The sequence below is a fragment of the Stegostoma tigrinum genome, chromosome 1 (assembly GCF_030684315.1).
Source record: "Stegostoma tigrinum isolate sSteTig4 chromosome 1, sSteTig4.hap1, whole genome shotgun sequence".
NCBI classification, from domain to species: Eukaryota; Metazoa; Chordata; class Chondrichthyes; order Orectolobiformes; family Stegostomatidae; genus Stegostoma; species Stegostoma tigrinum.
In genome coordinates, this window is record NC_081354.1 from 67,004,887 (window position 1) to 67,018,120 (window position 13,234).

General features: G+C 38.9%; 1 protein-coding gene across 13 annotated transcripts in view; it reads left to right on the forward strand.

Annotated features, from left to right (window-relative positions):
- Window positions 1-13,234, forward strand: part of ndst3 (N-deacetylase/N-sulfotransferase (heparan glucosaminyl) 3) — a 989,735-nt gene that overhangs the window by 660,202 nt on the left and 316,299 nt on the right. For 8 of the 13 annotated variants that reach the window (XM_048537072.2, XM_048537017.2, XM_048537066.2 and 5 more), the window contains one exon: window positions 3,649-3,795. The exons of 4 other annotated variants lie outside the window; for them this stretch is intronic. The gene's annotated coding sequence lies outside the window, so the exon portion shown is untranslated. Of the gene's footprint in view, window positions 1-3,075; window positions 3,471-3,648; window positions 3,796-13,234 lie in introns of those variants that run through there. One more of the 13 variants, XM_048537040.2, reaches the window with a different exon arrangement.

A 13,234-nucleotide genomic window follows, 5' to 3' on the forward strand; every position in this document is an offset into this window, starting at 1 on the left:
CAGCGATTAAAGTTACTATCCCCTCAAGGTTGAACCCATAGCGTCAAAACACTTGAGTGTTGACTTTGGACTAAAGACATAACAGGATTTATCGGTCAGAATGGTTTCACATGAAGGCTGCTCAGTTCCACCGAGATTGTTAGGCCAGAAGTTCATCACAAGTAAACATTGTTCAGTACTCTGGCGATTATAACATTGCAACATATTATTAACTTATTGTCTTGCTTGCCTTGTGGTCATTCACCCCTTTATTGGTTTATAAAAATGGTAAATACAAAATTGGTAGAGGTCAATGCTGAAACTTTGCTTTCTCAGTGCACTATTTCTGATAAATGGTCTGGCACAGATTTATACACATCATAATACTTTTTTAGCCAGTCTATCATCAGTTCATTACTTGCACATGCATCTAAATTTTTTGAACATGAATTATTTTTTAGGTACTCTTTGAATTGAAAGTTATATTTCAACAGAAAATGTTGGTCTTATTGCCATGCTATCATTTTATATTAAAACTTCGAAACTTCAATATTAGTATTCAATTTTATTAACTTTTGCACAAGTCGGTTTTGATCTCATAGAAGCATCCATGCTCGTTTGATTCTTCACACTGACAACTTTGAGAATTTTTTCTTCCTGTATAGAACATGATAGAATATTGATGTTAAAATATCTTTGAAGTTACTTTTCACCTATGTTTCATTTATGGTCTTTCATGCATTTTTTATTTATATGAAAGAGAAATTAATACAAATAAAATCATTGGTTGACCATGTTTAGATTTAGATCAGTTTGAAGACAGCAATATTTATTTTGAGTAAAAGCAATAATTTGACATTTCATTACTGTACATCAAAGTTGGATTTGGAGATTGAAGGATACAAATGTTTTAGAAATAGTTTAAATCATTTTAATATCGGTGGATGCATTGATTTAAAATGAGGAGACCTTGTGCGTAATAGTTAGTGTTCTTGCCTCTGTGTCAGAAACTCTGATTCAGGACCCACTCTTTGATGGCCAAGGAATTTATATTCATTAGCAGCCAAACAGGTTGACTCCCAACCAATAAATTCATCCATTAGAGGATGATGGCCAGTGTAAGAACTGGAGAGATTCCTGTTTAGCCATGTGATGGGAGGAAAATGGAATACCTAGAATCACAAACCAGTCTAAAACTTGAATGAGAAAATATATGTTGCCGGATCAACTTGGACATTCTGGCTGCTTAAACTACCAATATACGTTATCTTCTCTTCAGTTGACCTGTTATGTTAATGCGTGTTTCATTGTGAGTGTTGAAAGTTACCATGAATTGGTGTGTTGCCTCTTTTGTTCAAGGAAAGATAATGGTTTCACGTTTTATATATTGTTTTGAATTTTCTTTTAAACTTTATGTGGATTTTTTTGATCAGTTCCAGTTCTATCATTGTAAGTACTGAAATACAGTTAAAGCCCCTTTTATATCTAAGCTCCATTTATTTTCTGGTGAAGTTTTAGTTGCACAGTACAGTTCCAGGGTATTGTGTTCTGAATCACAGTATGCAGTAAATGTAAAGAAACAAACTCATGATATGATATTTTCAAGGAGTCAAAGCATTTGACAAAGGTCTCGGATCTACCTAAATTGGGACCGCTTGACAGGTGGCATACTGATGAAAGCATGCTATTCTTTATAACCAAATAGCATAATATTAACCCAAAAGCTGAACTGAAACTATATATACATTAGGAATTGTTGAATCTTTCATAGCATCATAGAACTCGTCCTATGAGGAAAGAGGCCATTTGGCCTGTTGAGACTGCACCAACCCTCTGAACAGTATGCAACCCAGACCCACCCTTTCCCCGTAACCCTGCATTTACCCTGGCTAATCCAAATAGTGTGCACATCCCGAGAACCTTTGGGACAATTAAGCATAGCCAATCCAATTAACAAGTACGTTTTTTAGAAAAAAAAACTGCAGCACCTGGCAGAAACCCATGCAGTCACAGGGAGAATGTGCAAACTCCACACAGACCCAAGTCTAGAATCGAGCCTGCGTCCCTGGTGCTGTGAGGCAGCAGTGCTAACCACTGAGCCACCGTGCTGACCAGACTACTTTACCCATGTTTAGTCTTTATTTTGTGGGATCCTACATAAACATTGTCATATCAGATACAAAAACTCTGCTAGAGGCAAATCTCACAGAACTTCAGCAGCTCACAGACAAATTGTTGACTTATGGAAAGGAATCTTTTGCATCTGTTTCCCTCATTTTTCAATATGGTGAAGGGACCAAAGATAATCTACAGTACTCAATTAACATTATGAATCTCCTCTAATTTCTATACACACTGTGGTATTGACATTCTCAAATTGCAAGTTTTGGATAAGCCTATCTTCCTTTTAGTTTCTGTGACTTTACAGTAAGATTTTTAAAAAGTTCTCACCACACCACTTGCTGTAATTTTATGTGCTACCTGTAGCACACTATTTTAACTGTGCAAATTTGTATTGATACTTTTAGAACATCAGATGGCTACAATTTTTTAAGTGAACAAAACTGAATGAAGTGCCTTTCCTCTGCTCTGCATAAAATGTATATTAATTTGCATTTCCAGGCTGGTATTTTAAATATGATGCATTGTGCAAAGGATTTTTTTTTAAAGAGCTTAAAGCCACACAGAAATTTCAGTTCTGACACAAACAGACATCAGTATTTTTTAAGCAATTATTGGAAATATTATGTTCCTTGTAAATCCTTTTGCTTTATCATAAATGACTGAAAAGTACATGTGCCGCTTTCAACTCTGAAATATGATTTTACTGTGTGGGATTGTTGAATCTTTGATATTAGCACAAAACAGGATACCCACTGGATTTGCGAACTATTTTCTTGTATTCCTAAAAGAGCTGGATACAGACATGTATTATCTATGCATATTGAGTCCTCCTTTTAATAAAGTAAAGGTTTACTTGCTGGTGACATCTTTAGTTCACAGCGTCTGTGCTAACATGTGATATTTTACTCCCGTGCTTGTCATAAGCCTGATGCTGAAAGGATGGCATTTCCTTGCGCAAGTGCACTGTGGCAGATCTGAAGATCCTTCGGGAGTTTCCAATCAATCACTTGACTGTGAGTGGAATTCAGTGGAACACTGAATTAGCTCAGAACAGAATGTATTCATGTGTAACAACCCACTATCTGGATGACACCAAAATGGCTCCTAGTCCTTGAAGGTCTTTACAATGATTAGCTGGGAGAATTGGCTGTTTCCGTCAATCATACTGTTTTACAGCTATTTCCACTGACTTCCATGTAGCTGCGATAGACTTGCTTCAACTGAAGGAGAGATAACTGCAGTTGCTGTTCTTTCGTGATGAAGTGGTCCTTGTTTTGCTGCAAAATGTGCCCTGCTATAATCCTTGTGTCAAAGAAGAGGTTGCAATGAACATAATCGTGAATAGAACACTAAATCATTCCAGCTGGGTGAGTCTTAAAGAGGGACGGTGTAGGATGTGACTGAGTTAGCAAGCGTCAAATCACTGGAGTTGTGAGATGTTAAGGGCTTTCTATTTGCAGCTGTTTGAGCAGAGAGCATAAAGTGGCAGTTTTGTTGTGAAATGTGGTGTGCTCAATAATTAAGTGTAAGGTTTAAATGCTTTAGGGTATTTCCTGAAGACCTTGGAAACTGCTGTTGATCACTTATCTCAGCATCGCAACAAAAGGAGAGCTCTGAATCTCTCAAACAGTGCAACTGTGCCTCAGCAATGGATGTCCTGCTTTCCTCAAATTATTCGTATTAAACACTTCTGTAAGTACTTTTTTTCTTTTGTTTAATGTACTGGAAAAATGCTGTTGCAGTGGTGAAGTTGAAAAGAAGGTAAAAGGAAATAAATGTGTTTAATATAACATTAATGCACTATTTAATTTTTAATTAGCAATCCTAAATGCAGGATTCTTAAAAATGTGTAATTATATATAATTACTTAAATTTTACCGCATTTTCAAGAGTGGAACACAATGGTGCTGTTTTCATAGCACTGCAATTTAAGTGGTGTAAAGTTCAAGATAAAGGCCAATGAAATTTTCAACCTAAGAAATATAGTATTGAAAAATAAGTACATGCCTAATATTGTGGAAAGTACAGTTTGAATTTAAAATTTAATGGTTAATGCTGCTCAGTACATGATCATTCCCTTCAGTGATTGTGCACTGCAGTGAATTAGTTATTACAGTTTGGACAAACAAACATCTTTTGTACCAAACCGCACTTTATACATGTCTGTAACCTTGAAAGTGCTTGTCACAGCATTTGATGGTCACCGGCTTCAATTGATTCCTGTTGATTCAGCAGGAGGAAATATTAAAATAACAGAAAGCAAGCAAATCTTCATAATCCTCTTTTGTATTGAAGCTTAGAAAAGATGATTTCAGGCAATGCAAAAATGATGTATGATTAAAATCATACTGTTTAAATAATTTCTTTGCTGAAGTGGTGCTACTGTAATATTACATATTAGTAGGAGCTCCAGGTACATTTTGGCACACATTTCTCAAACAAAATAAACCTTATCTTAGTGATCAGTTTCAGAACAGTGGTTGGGTACCTTATTGAAAGTAACACTTTTATAGATTGCACATTATGTTTTATGATCCTGATGATAGATGCATATTTTGAATGATAAAATTTCCAACAACAATATTTGAAGATTTATTTTCCTCTGAAAGTCTGAGTATTATTGGGAGATTGGGATAATTCCCCTCCTTATCATAAAACAGATTATGTTCCAAAAATGAATTATAACATAGTTGAAATCTTGCCTGGTAAGCATCAGAGTCCGGAAATTTATGAAGATATTTGAAGAGCACTGACTAGGCAGATGTTAAGGCAAGATCCAGTTACCTTTTCCCCCCACAAGTTCAAATGTGGCTAAAACCTGGGCAACTGATTAATTTAAATCAATGACAGGAATTGCTACCATTACCATTCCTGTAGGAACTCCAGCAAGAACAGCTTATTATAAGGCAACCGGTTGCTGAATTGGTAGCAACTGGTTGCTTGAAAATGTGGTGGTCTTCCCTGAAGGACAGTGGCTCAGTGGTTAGCACTGCTGCCTCATTGCTGTAGTGACCTGGGTTCGATTCCACCCTTAGGCGACTGTCTGTGTGTAGTTTACACATTTTCTGCATGGGTTTCCTCTGGGTGCTCCGATTTCCTCCCACAGTCCAAAGATGTGCAGTTTAGGTGGATTGGCCATGCTAAATTGTGCCCTAATGTCCAGGAACATGCAGGCTAGGTGGATTAGCCGTGGGAAATGCGGGTTTATGGGGATAGGGTCAGTCTGGGTGGGATGCACTGCAGCAGTTCACTGCAGAGTCGATGGGCCAAATGGCCTGCTTCCCGACTGTAGGGATTCTATGAAGTAGGAAGACCATACCTTTCAAATAGCTTTAATTATCTTTACATTCTATACTTAATATCTGTATGTTATGTTTGAATTTTTGCAGGACCATGCAATTGAAATTAGCATGTTTATTCATTGGCAATTTCAAATGTTTTTCCATCTAATAAGCATTTCTCATAGCCTTAGAAATTGTTTTGGAACTTCATGTCCTGCCCTTTGTGGAATGTTACATGAGTTTTCATGGGACATTGTTGCCTTTTGGGTGAAAAATAGCGATGTGCCATTTACGTCATGATGATACACACTGGTTTCTGGCAGTTTTCATTATCAATGGCGTTGTCACCAATCAAATGGCTTTATTGCACAGCATGTGTAAGTCAGGAAAAGTACAGTTGCTTCTCAGATTTTGGACAATAATGCTCATTTGGAATGTTGTGAGGAATTTGTGGGGTTGTTTCATTTGAATGCATTGACAGTTTGTTCCTAGTGGCTCATTGATAATTTAACTCTTCACTCTTTCGGAGGCTGGGGAGCCATCTGTGCAACAATCACAGCCTAATTTGATTTTTCGTGGCTTAAAGTGGCCAAAAATAAAAACAATAATAAGTTTAGCCAAGAGTGGGGACTGCAAACCTAAAAAAAGCATTCTGCAGAATCTGAATGAAGTGTGAGGCTTTGTACCACACCATATATTCTAACTGGCTGAGTAACCCTCAAAGCATATGTCACAGCATTTGGTGTGCCAAGGATAATCAGTTTTGATCAGCAGTACCTCTGTGCTGAGCTCATTGAATCTGTCAACAGTGCCAGAGTACAATACATTTCCCTCACGGCTTCAACTTGATCCTTTTTCTTTCAAATTTGATGTTGAATGCTGTTAACACTACTGGTGTGATGGAGGTTGGGGGTGGGATGGTGAGAATAAGTCGGTAAAGGCAGTGCAGATCACAGGTATGTTGCTTTTGATTACGGCATTCAATTTCCTGATGATGAAAACTGTTTCGAGAGTAGAGCTTGAAGAGGGACTTCTGAAAGGGAGATTCAGATAACTATATGTGGAACCTTTTTAAATTGAAGGAGGGTAAAGTGAAGAAATCCTAGCTTAAAAATATGCGTAAACACATTGAGTCACCTGCATGGTCCAATCCAAGATTTTTTTAATGGATGATGTAAGCTGCAGCTAAAAAGAGATTATTTTTGCATGCTTCTATGAGACCATAAAAACTCCTAGCTCTTCTCCAATTTACCGGAAATATTGTCATAATTAAAACATCTTTTAACTTGCTCCCATGAACTACTATTTCAGCACAGCATCATCTATTGCCAACATTAGGTTCAATGTAGCATCGTTCAACTCTCATTATTAAAACATTAAGACGCTGAAAATACACTGTGGTAACTTGTACTTGTTTATCTCAAGTGGTTGCCTCCGCTGTTCCAGGTTAGTTAATCCCCTATTTACTTTACATTTGTCAATGCTTCCATTAAAATAGCAGATAAATGAGTTTCAGTTATGCAAGTGTTGTACATCATATTGCTTAAGGACCTCTGTCAAAACAAAACTATTGACAGAAGGAGACTTCCATATTTAATGGAACAAACTAGACAATAAAAAGCATTTACTATATTGGATTTACACATGAATTGAAGGCAGGAATGTAATTTTCTGCGAATTGCATCAAAGTTGCTTTCAATGCAACTTTAGTAAAGAGTATGTTAAATGTTGGTAGGGCTCTTTAGCTGTTCTTAACAGTGAGAATACAGACACTCTGCAGTTGATCACAATGTCTTTGTGGGCAGAACGGTGAACTGTAAGCTATAAAGTACATGAATGTTAACCCGCCATAGGAAATAACCTCTGCCACTTTCTCAGGCTGGATCAGTTTTCTCTACAAGAAGAGGAAATTAGTTTCTGAACACTCTTTAGAGTTTAGAGCAGCATGGTAAGAGAAAATTGGAGCCTATAGCAAAATGCCAAATAAAAGAAGAGAAAATAATTTCTGGTGGAAATATAAATTTATCATGAGCCCAGTTGTTCCAATATTCAAGGTTAAACTTGGCTCACTTGGTGATGGTTATATGTCCGAGTGAGAAATTTGTGGATTTAAGCTCCACACCAGGATCTATGCCACATACATTTAGTATTTATCATAGAATGAGATCTGCATGGTATTTTCCAGGCTGCAAGTGGTTTATCATAAACCTTGTTTCTGCCCGACATTCATCTCAGCCAACAGCCCTGAAATGGATTATGTGGTCATTTATTTAATCTTCAATTTACAGCATTTTTTTCTGTGTAAAATGACTGTTGTGATTTGTCACCATAACAATAGTATTGCATTTCAAAGTAAGCAATATGGCATTAAGTAGAACAGAAAAATATAAGTCTTTAAGTAGCCATTTCAAGAGATTCAATGGTGCCTAAGCATTTAAGTATGGGTTAATTACTTAAAGAAAGGAATGTGAAAATTGATATGAAATGTAAAAAACTGCAAGCAGTTTATTCATTACAAAAATAATTACTTTTCAGATAATGCAAATTAGCCTTAACTGTGTGTGGAAATGCTTAGATATTGGTTGTCTGCATTGTGCTGTGGCCCCAGTTTAAACTTGTTCAAGCAACTTCTATTAAACATAAAAAGTGCTAATGAAGCAAAGTTTGCAAAGGCGAAAGAATGAAAATTAATATTGTCAGTGTACTGGATGGTCATATAGTTGCCATTAAGATGAAACTGCACAGTGTAGATCGAAGTTTTAAGAATGCTATGTTGACAAAAACTTTGTTTTGTTTCTTTTTTAATTTCTAAAAGTTGAAAGGGCAGTTTATTTTTGCCTCCCACTCTGCTGCGGTTAGCAATGTTATTTCCTTCATAGCACTCGGTCTAACATTAGGAACAGTTGCCCTCTAGTGCTGAAAGAGAATATTAGCCATCATCTGTGTGAAATTGAGGTTGTATTGAACCTGAGTGAAGGGTTACTTCTGTCAACTCTATGATACAGTCATCCATAATAGCCGTGGCGGTATTCCTTTTCTTTTATAAACCTATTAGTGCTGTGTGCAGTGTCTGTACATCAGCTATTTACAAGCCCTGATGCCACTGTCTGTACATGTGGTGTATTTCAATAATATCCTGTAAGTATAATGCTGTACTAAATTTTGTTCTAACTTTTGAACATTGCACATTCGGTATTCAGTTCATTGTCTAGCTATTGTGACTGGCGCTTGAATTATGATACATCGGTTATGGGAGAGAGTTGGGAAAAGGTAGTCTTAACATTGGATGGTCTGTGTCCAATAAACATTAGAACAACCTTTGAAGAAGCTTCTTTTGGGTGTATTTGAAGAATTTGTCCGATTAAACTATTAAAAACTGCCCACTGCAATTATTCCACTGCTATTCCTAAGACAAGTGCAGATTTTTTTTTCTTTAACAAGTTATTTATTCTAGCCATATAAGTCAAAGATCACTGCATCAGCCCATGAGGCTAACCATCTTGGGAATGGGCCAGTGCATGAAGACACCAGCTGCATCTGTCCTTGACTGACACCAAATCCAGACCAAAGTGGTGTTCATTTCAAGTTTTAAATATATTTATATATCCACACATAAAGTGCCTGCAGCTACTGATCACAATAAAATCCGCAGAAAAGAATGTGACATTTGTATATGGGAAGAACATCACTTTGGAAGTAATCATGCAGAACAGTTTCAGCAAGTATGGAAATACCATATCCCCTGCCCAAGTGGCAACTTTTCCTGGATATTAATTGTGAAGCAGGGAACAGACAGTGCTAACTGTTACAGAACATTCAACAGTTATACTACTGAGTGCTGAATCCATTTTTTTCTCTCTTCTATCATGGTGTGTAAGCTTTAATGGCAAGAGCAACCTTTACTGCCTTTAAGAAAATGCTGTTGAACTACCTTCTTGAATGACTGGCCCCAGCTGCAGTAGTGGCTCAGCAGGATGGTGTCATAGCTCAGAGCCTTTTTAGTAGCCACTGCTTTTATTCGTATCTTGATACCACATGTGGTGAATGGAATTGATGGATTCCAGACAACTGTGATGCTAGGGACCTCAGAAGAAGGACTAGACTAGGAGGACCATTCACTCAGTACTGATGGCTAAAGATTGTTGCAGAAGTTTTCAGCCTTGTATTTTGCACTGATGTGCTTGTATTTCCACCACTGACGGTGAGGTTATTTGTGAAACTGGTTGTCCTCTGTTGCTCGTCCCTTTTCAAGCTGATGTAATGGGCCTGTAGAGCTTCAACCTAATTTATGAGTTGTGTGACCATTGAAGCCTGCCTATCACTCGCTGTTTATGCTGCTTGAAATGCAAGTCATCCTGTGTTGAAGCTTTGCAAGGTTGCCGCCTCATCTTTAGGTGTGTCTGCTGCTGCGTCTGGCATTTCCAACCCCACCCCCACCCCACACACACTTCCTTGAATCAGGAATGTTCCCCGCCTGATGAGAAAATGACGAATAGACGGGGCCATGATGTTACAGACCTAACTGAATACAATTCAGTTACTTTTGATGGTCCACATAACCTTGTGGATGCCCAGTTTTGATCACTGTTCTGATGTTGTTCAAGTTTGGAAGTTTCTGGTGCTGCACAATACAAAGGAAGGTGGTGGATCTCTGTTGCCTCATTCCATGAAGGTTTGCTGAACCATGGATGTTGATGCAATGATCAAGAAAGCACACTAATGTATTTACTTCCTCCAAAGGCTAAGGAAATTTGGCATGTCCACAATAACTTTTACCAATTTTTATAGACACTCCATAGAATACACCCTATCCAGGTGGGTCTCATCTTGGTATGGCAACTTCTCTGCCCAAGACTGCAAGAAGTTACAGAGAGTTGTAAATGTGGCCCAGTCCATCACAAAAAACAGGCATCCTTCCATGACTCGGCCAACACGTCCATGACTCGGTTTACACTTCTCACTACCTCGGGAAAGCAGCCAACATAATCAAAGAGTCCTCCCACCCAGTTATACCCTCTTCCACCCTCTTCCATCAGGCAGAAGATAGAAAAATTTGATAATGCGTGATTCAAGAACAGCTTCTTCCCCGCTGTTTTCAGATTTAGGAATGGACCTCTCGTATATTAGAGTTGATCTTTTTATGCACCTTCTCTGTAACTGTAACACTATATACTGTAATCTGTTCTATTTCCCTGGTGTACTTATTAAAGGCACTATTTGTCTGGATAGTATGCGAAACAATATTTTTCACTGTATCATGGTACATGTGATTAAAAATAAATCCAGTCGAATGAAGTAAGTCAGTCAAGCAGTGCTGAGGCTAGTAGCAGGCAATATCTTATGCTCAACAGCACGCCTGGGGAAATGAAGGCTGCTGGTAGAGGGACAGGCACCAGAATTCCAAGATTATGGAGTGACTAGACCACAGCTAAGTAACGTGGGACAAAGGTGGGAAGGCCTGCGGGAAGATTGTTGAAGGTGGGTGGCAAGCAGGGAAGGGGTAAAGCTGTTACTGTCTCCCTCCCCACCTTTTCAACTGTGAGTTCTTCGATCTGGCAGTGATGCTTTTGAGTGAGAGAAGATAAAACCCGGTTACAGTCAGTGCTTTCTCCAAATAGGATTTTGCCTGAAGGAGATATTGATTCACTAGTTGTGGGATGGTGGTAGGGAGCAATCAGCAGACCATTTCCTTCTGTGTATTTGACTTGATACCTTGAGCCTGCATAAGGCTGAAGCCAATGTTGAGGCCTTCCAGTGTTCTGCTGACAATTCAATTTGTCTTTTATCAGGCAGTTTCTGCAATTGAGGACTCCCAGCATGGAATGGTGTTCACGTGAAAAAAAAACTGGCAAAGAAGTTCTCAAAATGTATTTCCCTACCTGCATTCCTGCAGGAAGCATTCTTTACTCAGATTGCTCACTTGCGAAATCAGTGTTTCTTTGTAACCATATCTTGGACCAAGTCATTATCATCAGTTTTATGGCTTCCTTACACAGGGCTCACAGAAGAAAATTTTACCAAGTGACTCCTGAGTGAACAGGAATGTCAAAGTGATTTATTACAAGGGTTTAATGGACTTTGAACTGTTACTATATCTGGCCTGTCTTTCCTTAATATTGTGCCTGTTTCCTTCTCTCTTACATTTGTAAGGAGGATTATTGAATTTGGTGCTTTATGACAGAAATGAATGCAAATAGCAGATTGCTTTTAAATAGTTATCATGAGATGCATGTAACTTAGTTGTCCAAGTCAGCTGACTGTGATGGGAAAATATAGAAATACTTCCTTCAGAGTCTGGAAATATTTGTACATTATTGAAAGCTCAGATGGAAATTTGGAAATGGGCCTGGCAGAATTTTGGTTTTGGGCAGAATTTTGCCACCTTCGGAGGTGGTGAGAGACATAGAAAGAAAGGGAAATAATTGGATGAGTTTATCCTCACTCCCTTCTCACTACCTCTATAGTTAAGTTTTTGGGAGAAGGCCCATGGGCAACTTTCTTGACTTGCCATCAAGGCTTTCAAGTGGTCAGTTAATAACCGTATAAGGGCCTGATCTCACTGCCTCCACAATCATCTGTCTCCCCAGTGGGGCTCGTGCCCCCACTGGGAAACATTGGGGCACCTCCCTGTTCTTGTCACCAATTACCCCCTCCCCAAATCCCCAATCCTGTGTCAAGAACTTAAAATAAACTTACCTTCTCCCCACTGGATCCTCTCCAAAGTGAAAGCCTTGACCAACAGACCTTAGGACCCAGAGGCTGCTCACCTCTTAAAGGCCATCTTGTGACCCATGTCACCAGTGGCAAGGCCTGTGTTAAGGCCAGATACTTCATCTCTTTTGAGATATTCAAGAGAGTTACCTCTCTGGTGGGGGTAATATGTTAATCGCTAGAAGTGCGTGAGCCTCAATTTATAGAAAAAAATGGGAAAACCATGTCCTCATTTCATATAAAACTGAATTGAGGATTCTTCAGTTTCTCATGCACACTGAACGATCTTTACTTTGCCCTTATAAGAGGGATGTCATGTTGAGATCACCTTCAGTGCAGTAGCTCTTGGCAGTTTCATGTCTTCTGTCTGTTTCTGCATGAAAAAAATGTACATATTTTTCACAACCCATACATCACAGGACAAAGAAACATACTTAAATCTCTATTTGCCATGTAGGTTGTGAAGAATCTGTGGCCCACCACTTGTTCATTGCATCACATTATTATCTGAAACTTTTGAAGTCCCCTTTGTGAAGCTGGTAAGCTAGGGGTCAGATTTGTCCAAGGACTGGCAGTCCCAGCAGATTGCCACTCCACTGCTTCCTTTTTTATGAAAGAATGGAGCTGCACTTGTGCAAGGAGTTTGCAGTAAGGGCTGCTTCAGCAATGTGGAGCCGTCCTTCCATTCTGACAGTAATTTCTCGTTCAGACCTTTTCGGGGGAGTCAAAACACACCCCCTTTTCACAGCAGTCATTCTGATATTTAAAAGCCTAGATTCAAAGGCAGCTCCTTTTTAAAAAGCTGCTGTCAAATACTAATGTATAAGATTAGCATGATGTTGGCCTGCTGGGAGAGTAATGTTGCAAATAGGCAGGGTGGGGGAGGGATCAGGTATGTAGGGTGCTAGCTGTATAGTCTGTCAGCTTGGTAAGGGGTAGGGGGCCAGGGATTGAGATGCCAAATGCGTATGAAGTAGGGCACCAGGTAAGCAGGATGCTGAATATGATGCAAAGTAGGATAGGGTTGATTGCTAAATTGGTAAAGTGTTGGGGTGCAAATTGGTAAGGGGACGGGGGAAAGGATAAATGTGTCAGTGGCGGGGAATGAGAGGTAGATGTGGAGAGGGTGAAGGGATGAA